This window comes from Camellia sinensis, chromosome 10 (genome assembly GCF_055761805.1).
Source record: "Camellia sinensis isolate YWXY chromosome 10, ASM5576180v1, whole genome shotgun sequence".
NCBI classification, from domain to species: domain Eukaryota; kingdom Viridiplantae; phylum Streptophyta; class Magnoliopsida; order Ericales; family Theaceae; genus Camellia; species Camellia sinensis.
In genome coordinates, this window is record NC_138970.1 from 103,717,370 (window position 1) to 103,725,874 (window position 8,505).

Here is an 8,505-nt window from a genome sequence, read left to right on the forward strand (position 1 = left end):
TCATGGAAACACTCACACTCATGCAAGTATGCTAAAGCGTAAAGACTTATAGTGTACTCCGAGCCAAAACAAAAAGCTAGTTAGAAACAATGTATGATCCTAACTATGTTAACAATACCTAATGCAACACATGCAATATCCAATTAATAGGCTCGGCTATCTAAGATGGCATATGAATGCAACAATTTGATACACGTATTTAAATAAGTATTGAAATACGATGCAGTTTGAATGATGCGCCGAGCCTTGGTGCATGCAATACAATTGAATGATGCAAACATGCGAGCATAAGGTATGCTAATCGAAAATGCCCCTAAACTAACCATCGAAAGCAGTTAAGTAAAAGGGAGAAAGAAGTGGGGTTGGAAGACATGCACACACACACACACACTTATTACAACATTGTGCCCTCTCGAAGGAGGGTCCGAATAAATAAGCTAAGCTACACTAAGCTAAGCTACACTAAGCTAAGCTAATTATTACAAACCAACTAATTAACTATTCTAGCTAATTAATTACAACATGAATTGAATAACTAGCAATGCTAAGCTAATTAAAATATTACAAAACAGATTAAAATAATTAATTTCAACACATGTATTAATTAGTTACAACTAGCTAATGAAGCAATAAAGTGGCCTCACGGGCGAGGGAGACATGCATGCTCGGTTGGCTTCCTCTCGAAAATCCATCGCCTTGCCATAAGTTGCCTCTGTTTGCACTCTCTTTGATCCCTGAACACTGTACCAGCTTCCAGACTACCTTTGCTCCAAAATAGGAACACTTTTACATAAAAATTGATTGGTGGCTGGTCGGCCACAGAAGGTGGCTGTCGGCCACTTTAGCTGGCCGATCGGCCACTGCTTTTTCCAGACTTCTGTTTTTGCTGCAACAGAGAGCAACAGAGGCAAAGCAATGCATTTTTCAAGGAATGTGTGTACCGCCACCCTCCTTATCATTTCTCAAGCTCAAAGGAGTATGGCACTTGGCTCTCAAGCCATCAATCAAGCATTTTCAATGCATGATGGATAGAAAGTCAATGAATGCACAAATAAGACTCAAAGGACCACCACAGTGTCATGCATGATCAAGGGTGATGGCGACCAAGAAACGTGACACGTTTCATCACTTTGAGTATAAAGCATCCCATATTTCTTGTGTTTGGATTAATGTCCAACCCAAACGCATGCAATGCAACACAAATGCTTATCTTGTTCATGTTTTACTTTACTCATTTTGTTTACACATTTTACATTACCAATTAATCCTTTAACCGATTAAGTCCAATCTCAAAGTCCTCTAATTGGAAAGATGGCCTAAGCTACAAGTGCCTTGAGCATGAAAGAGGCCTCATGCTATTGGCTAGGAGGAACCCTCAAGAGAGGGTTAAAACCATTCGGCATGAGAGCCTCAAGTTCACACTCAAGCCAACAAGGGGCTCAAGGCCACTTTCAAAACAAAACAAAAAGTGAAGAATAGAGGGAGGTTGCAGACTTTTCAGTGCTAAAATGGCATGAAAAATAATACTACAACATGTAAACAACTCATGTACAACATGTTAAGAGCCAAAACCATCAAAACTAGTGAAGAGCACTACACTAAAGGCATGCAATATCAAGCTCAATTGACCAAACCAGTTCTGGACAGAGCTAAAACATGCCAAAATAGTGGCTAAAACATGCTGAGATAGAAGCATAAAAGGCAAGAAAAACATGCTCATGTGTTAGCTTACAAACAAGGCTCAAGGCACAACTCTCAAAAGCAATGAAAGAGTGAAATAAGTGAGAGTATGACAAAGTTATATGCATTGAAATCACATGTAAAATGATGCTACCACTGCAGGAATTTTTAGCATTAGCGACGTTTAAAAAACGCCACTAGAAGTCTCAAAAACACCGTTAAAGGATAAAGTGACGTTTGTAACTTGCGTCGAGGATACGGCCGCCGTCTTAGGTATATGACGTTTATTAAACGTCACTAATGACTTTAGCCGGCGCTTTTTAAAACGCCGTAATTCTTAAACATCCGTTACATGAAAACCGTCACAGTTAAATACTAACGTCATATGACGGCATTTAGTGACGTTTTTTCAAAAACGCCATCTTTTCCTATTACAGTTATATGCTCACATCATATAACGACATTTAGTGACGTTTTTTTCAAAAACGCCATCTTTTCTCATTTTTTTAAGAAAATAACACCTGCTATTTATAGAAAGAAAAAATATAAATAAATTTCATTTGCACTCATTAAATCTGCAAAATAAGGATTTAATTGTCAAATTGCACTATTAGCTAAATAAGGTCAAATCTATAAGTCAAGAATTCTATACAGAAGCACATAAACTAAAAAAATATCAAACAAGTTTAATTCCTCTTTCATCCTCTTCCACATTGTTAAAATGTTACATTTGACAAACAATAGAAGAAAAATTGTAACATTTCCTACTTATTTATATTTAACCACAAACCATACCCCAAAAAATGTTAAAAAACCATCAAAATATTGGATAACCCATTCATTGGCCAACGCTTATTTCAAGGAACAAGCTGGCCAATGCTCCTACCAAAAACTATTGGAATCAGTCATAAAAAAATAAACTAACCCAAAAATAAAAAAACAAAATAAAAAGTTAGCAAATTATAATCATTGCCAATCCCACCGCAGTTTTTACTATACAATATTAATCAACAAGTTTATGTTTCAGAAATAAGCTACAACACAAGTTCTAAAAAAGTCTAGGCATCAGTAGAACCTCATGTTGATGTAGGCAAGCTTCAAATCTTCTCCTATTTCTTTCTGTAGTTCGAGAAAGCCAGATGAACCAAGCCCAATATCTTCAATTTCTAGTGCTTGAATACCTATGCCCAAAAATTTTCCCAAAGGTGCTCCAACTTTGCTGGAGGACAACAATATCAGAACCAATAAATCTGGAAATGAAATGACAAGAGCGGAAGTCTAAACTACATAAGCCAGACTAACCTGCCAAGGCCATTTTCTCCAATAGATAGAGAATCTAGTGGCCTCTTTAAAGTTGAAAGAACACCTACAAGTTGACTCACTCCATTACATGAAAGCTCGCAATTTTCCACTTTCAAATCAGCAAAGTGAGAGTCCCCTTTCAGACATCTCAACAAAGTAGGGGATTAAACTCCTGAAAAGTCCGGAACAAGTTGTAAGATAGACTGAACTGGACAAAACCTTGTCCCAACTCAACAACAAAAAACAACATATCACTATTTTCATTTAAAAAATCAAACTAAAATTTACAAGTGGAAACCAAAAATTTAATCAACTCTTTAAGGACTTAAACCTCTGAATAACAAGGCCTTTGATCCAGATGCTTGAAATTTGTCAACAACCCATATACGGCAAACACTCTAGATTATGAATTTAAGAACACCCAGTTTCAAAGAAGTGAAAATTTGGGTATCAATCCCTTGCCATAATGTACCATTGGAGTCTCTGCCGCCGTGTCGCCACCCGTCCCTCTTCGTCTCTCTGATTTTAGAACTGAGAGAAAAGAAAAGAGGGGGAGGGAGGGGGGGAGGGAACTATGTTCAAAACAACGTTGTTTGGTAGCACTGCAGAGACCGTGGCAGAGGATCCGGACACAGTGTTAGTGTGGATGGTGATGATGTCAGTGGTGCAGTGATGGTAATGATGATAGGATGTCAATGACAGTGGTGATGGTGTTAGGATTCCTTTGATAACTAAATTTTTTTTTTCATTTGACTTCCCAAACATCAGAAAATATTTTTAAAATTTTGTTCTTGAAAATACAAAAATAAATTTACCTCTCTTAATACCCCACCCCAATTCTGAAGCTTCTAGGATGGACTGTAATGGTGGGGTTCAGGCTCCCCTTAGAAGTCGGACCAACTCCACCATTTTTCAGAAGAGACATCACTGGACATATGTTCATATATGGCCGCAAGCAGGTTAAAGGACATCATTTACTCTCCTACAATTACCAACTCAGGCAGTAAAGATAAAGAGAGAAAAATAATTAACCTTAAAAATTAAAACATAATAATAATAAGATCATCTGACACCGTCATGGATTAAAAACCCATCCAAAAACTTCAGGTCCACAATCATTTACTACAAGCTCTGATCCTCGACAACCGAGTTGACTAGAGATATCAATACCTATTGGACGCCTAAAGAATTTTTGCAGAAACAATAATATTAGCTACACCCTTGATGAAAGATTAAAAGCACCAGGGAAATCAATACAGCAGGACTCCAATGTAGATGTCCTGTAAGTTGTAACACTGACGTGTGTGTATGGAAAAGCTAAATTTAGAGAAATCTAGTGTCCGGCATGGACATACTCCCGCACCATTAAGGACACCAATTTTCTTCCTAAAAGAAACAGACCTGACTGTTCATGCAGAAAGTCATCCTCCATGAGTTGCTTCCGAGCAATATCTTTACACACGACTAACTGTTGCAGGTAGCTCAAGGACAAACCCACAGAATAGATATAGCCTGAGAACTATACTTATCAAAAAACTGATTACGTCATTTAAGCAAAAACATATACGCAAAATAACAAATGGAAGAATCACAAACAGATAAATATTAACTGCAAATCAAAAAGGAGTTCCACCAATCACAATATATCAGTTCACTCAGCCGGGGATAATTGTTTAATATCAAGAAAAGAAGGGAAGGAAAAACTTAAACCAGTTTCCATAATACTTTAAACCTGAAGCTATTCAAGCAGGTCTACCCAAATATTCACATCTTCACGTCGACGCATTTCTAGCACAAAAGCATCAAGTAGCCTTCAGATACATGAAAAAACAGCAGTCTTTAAAGAGCCAAACAGACCATACCAAAAGTAGAGATGTGATCAATTAGAGGCCACCCGAACTTTCTACTCCAGTTTAGATGCACCCAATTCATTCTTAGATTTTGACATTACCTGCAAAAAGAGCAACAAATAGCCTGCATTAATGGAAAGAAGTTGAGATTCGTTGATCCATGACAACTTGGGTCTCTTAGGTTCCTGAGTTCAACACTCATCAATACATCATTCTTAAACTAGAAAAGCAGTTTTTTATTATTATTATTTTTTTTTTTATTTTTTTTTTTAATGACTGCATTTTATAATATGTAGATCACAAGAAACTCCAATTATCTCACAATGTTTTCTTAAATAATTACGAAACAAGAAACCTCCAGAACTTTCCTAATCACTTCCAAATGGGCAGAAAATATGATATCAATGAGAAAACAACCATGAAAGATGCTACCACTGGGAAAACTTGTGTATAAACTATGAAGCAAGCCTGAGTGGTACTTTCACATGCATGAACAAATACAAATTGCACATATTTACACACAATCAAGTAGTGGCGGAGCCAAGATTTTGATTCATAGCGGGTACCATTAAGTCGAATCCTTAGCAAGATCATTCACAACCTAAACGGATCCAATTTCCATTTGGTGATAGAACAACCAAAGATCAACAAATCACTATTTTCTTCGTCTACGGTCCTTGAAACAATAATACCCATCACAAAAAAACAAATACAGGGTACTTACAATGCCCTTGTTCCTTCCATAGTTATTAGGTTCTCGGAAAAGATGACTTGTATCACAACGAGCAGAGAAGTTGACAACTGCCCACCGTTCTATTCGGATGGGGGTGAAGAGTTGCTTTAAAAGAATAAAACAAGAACAATTTAACTGCCAAATTAGTTCACAAAGTTGCTGAATTTAAGCAAAATAGGGAATGTAAAAGAATTATCAATTTCTGCAACCCTCCACCTAAAGTTGGAACACTTCTCTTCCATTATTACAAGGAAGATAGCTCGGCCGTTTTCGTGTTCCAACATCAAGGCATGGCATGAATGCGGAATAATTAAGTTCAATGTTATCCACCATCAGCATTCCTCACTTTCAAAGAAAAACTTGGAGAAACAATAAAACAAAACAGCATTATAAGTTTTCAACTGGAATGTATCAAAATAAGAAGTTCCATGCAATTAAACAAGCAAAGCACTTACAATTGCTGATTGCAAGCCTTTTCACTCAAGCCTATGATCTTAAATTCCATGTTGCTGGGCCATGTCTTAACCGTCATATTTTTTAGCATTTTCTTAGCTTGAACATGTCCAAACAATTACAATTTCAATAGACAAATAATAAAAATAAAATACAGAACAAACTACCAATAAATTACCTTTGCCCAGTCAATATTACGAGGTTCCCGTGCATTCTGATTGGCCAGAAGAAAATCAATCACAGGTCCAGGTGTTAATATCATAGTTGTAGACACATCTGCACAATGAATTGTACGCAGCATTAAAAATGAAAAAATCCCTGAAAGAATGACTGCCTCAACAAAAGGCAACACCTGCATTCAACACCATAAGTTCATTTAGCAAAAAGATAGCAGATGTGGAAACAATAAGAAACACAAACAAAAGGGGAAAGCCGATGGCCTTCCTTGTGGCCTAGTGGCATGGGTGGCAGCACTTAGGTGCTTGCAAGGGTGAGGTAAGGGGTTCAATCCCCCAGGGTGCTAACTTTCGCCAATGAAAAAAACAAAAAAACAAAAGAGGAAATGTTAAACAAAAGAGGTAATTATTTCTATATTGTTTCAATATAGACTATCAGTAAAATAGCTCAGTCAATGCATCTTCCAATGACAATTCCCTTGTTTTCTATGATCAATCAAACAAAGGCTAGTTAATTTTCAAGGTCAAATTGTAGTAAAGATATAAGGAGGCTATTGTACGTTATGTATATAAACTAATACCATGATGATTCATTTCATCATGGGCCATAGATAACTTTTTGTTTGCATACGCTGCTCGCTTGGCCGTATTTCTTTTAATTCTCCATTCTTCATCTGAGAAGAAAAAACGATTAATATATTTCAAAAATCTATGTCAAAGATCATGTTCTATAGCATATTACTTCTACAGGCCATAGGATCCCTTTGATAGACCGCATAGTTTGGGAACCATTAAATGGGGTCCAACTCCTTAGAATGAGCCTAATCTATACAAGACAATCAGATTCATCTCTTTAGACCAGTCTTATATGAGACAATGACTGAAAAGAAAATGCTATGGACCATGGTAAAATAGTGAAGCTGATTAGAACCTACTTAAATTGCAATTCAACCAACTGAAACTTACCTCAGTTTCACCAGCAGTAGCAGCTACTGAATGAGCTACTTCCATCTTCCTATTTTTTTTAAGGAATGCAGCACTCTACAAAAGATTGTATGGTCAAATATGTGAGTTGTGAAGAACTAAAATACTATCATCAAAATGTTTTAGTTTAATATGAAAATATCAGACAGACAAAACCTCTAATGGATCCATGGCTGCATTGGATTTGTAGAATCTGTCCAAGAAAGACCCTTCAACTAAAAACAAAGAAACACCAAAAGAAATCAAATGTAGATGTACAATATATTCATAACTGATGACTCAAATCATCTCAAAAGCATTTGAAGATCCCCCAAGTCTTTGTATCGTATCTTGTTGCCTACAGGAAGCATGTTTTAATGCAGATATAAAAATATGTTCTACCAGTATACAAACATAGATTGAAAAAACTGAAAATAATGAGATTGAAAAATAGAAAGATCAAAGTGAATGAGATTCTATTGAAAAGAAAGCAGACCAAAAATAGCAAGTGAAAAGATTAAAAAGAGTACAATTCGACTGAAGAGAGGCCAGATCGAAGAGCGAGGAAAATAGTAAATCATGTGTTTGAGACCAAATCTGAGAGAGAGAGAGAGACAGAGAGGACGAGACCAGAGGGAGGGTAGCGACGGGAGGACTAACCTTAGGAGGAGCTTCAACAGGTAGGGCGCATCCAAAGCCATCGCGCTCGAAACCCAATATTTATGATCTCGTCTCCTCATCTTGCTTCGACTCGACCAGTCTTGGTCCCGATCCCAAACCATGATCTCGATCCTTTTTCACTCCTCAGTCTCTTAAGTTCGTGCAAATCAACCGGTTCACCTTCCTCTGCAAAATTATCCGAGTCAGAATCAAGGAAAACAAACAATCGTGAAGAAATTTCAACCAAATCGATTCAAGAATCGATGGATTTAGAAAACAATAGAGCGAGAATCGAAATCGAACCTGATGAATCTCTCAAGAAGTATGCAGAGAGACAGAGAAAACCTAGATCTAGGACGAAGAGAGAAAACAATAGAGAGAGAATGATAGACGGAAAGAGAAATGGAGACGGAGCACCGTTATAAAGCGAAACGCGTGCTTATAAGAGGATGGGGGTGTTTGGTGGAGCATTTTTGAGCCAGCTTATGGCTTCTGGCTTTTAAAAAGTTATTTTGGACTGTTTGGTTAAACTTATTTCAAACAGCTTCTGATTCTAACAATTTATTTTAAGTCAAAAAAGCTGATTTTGAGAAGCTGCTCACCCCTTGCTTCTGATTATCAGCTTCTGCTTTGGACATATTAATTCACGGTTATACTCTTAGATTTTTTTTTATTTTTTATTTTTTTT

The 8,505-nt window shown here is 36.9% G+C and overlaps 1 long non-coding RNA gene across 3 annotated transcripts; it reads right to left on the minus strand.

The window, feature by feature from the left end:
* Positions 1 to 2,210: 2,210 nt before the first annotated feature.
* LOC114295760 (uncharacterized) lies at positions 2,211 to 8,230 on the minus strand. Of its 3 annotated transcripts, XR_014342442.1 has the most exons (8): positions 7,818 to 8,210; positions 7,335 to 7,393; positions 7,161 to 7,235; positions 6,197 to 6,294; positions 6,021 to 6,117; positions 3,798 to 4,933; positions 2,983 to 3,154; positions 2,221 to 2,899 (listed from the first exon to the last, which is right to left on the minus strand). It is a non-coding gene; the product is annotated as an uncharacterized LOC114295760 (long non-coding RNA). The 3 variants fall into 3 exon arrangements; XR_014342441.1 differs by having other exon boundaries at positions 2,211 to 2,899; positions 3,798 to 6,117; positions 7,335 to 7,387; positions 7,818 to 8,230; XR_014342440.1 differs by having other exon boundaries at positions 2,211 to 2,899; positions 3,798 to 6,117; positions 7,818 to 8,230.
* Positions 8,231 to 8,505: the final 275 nt, after the last annotated feature.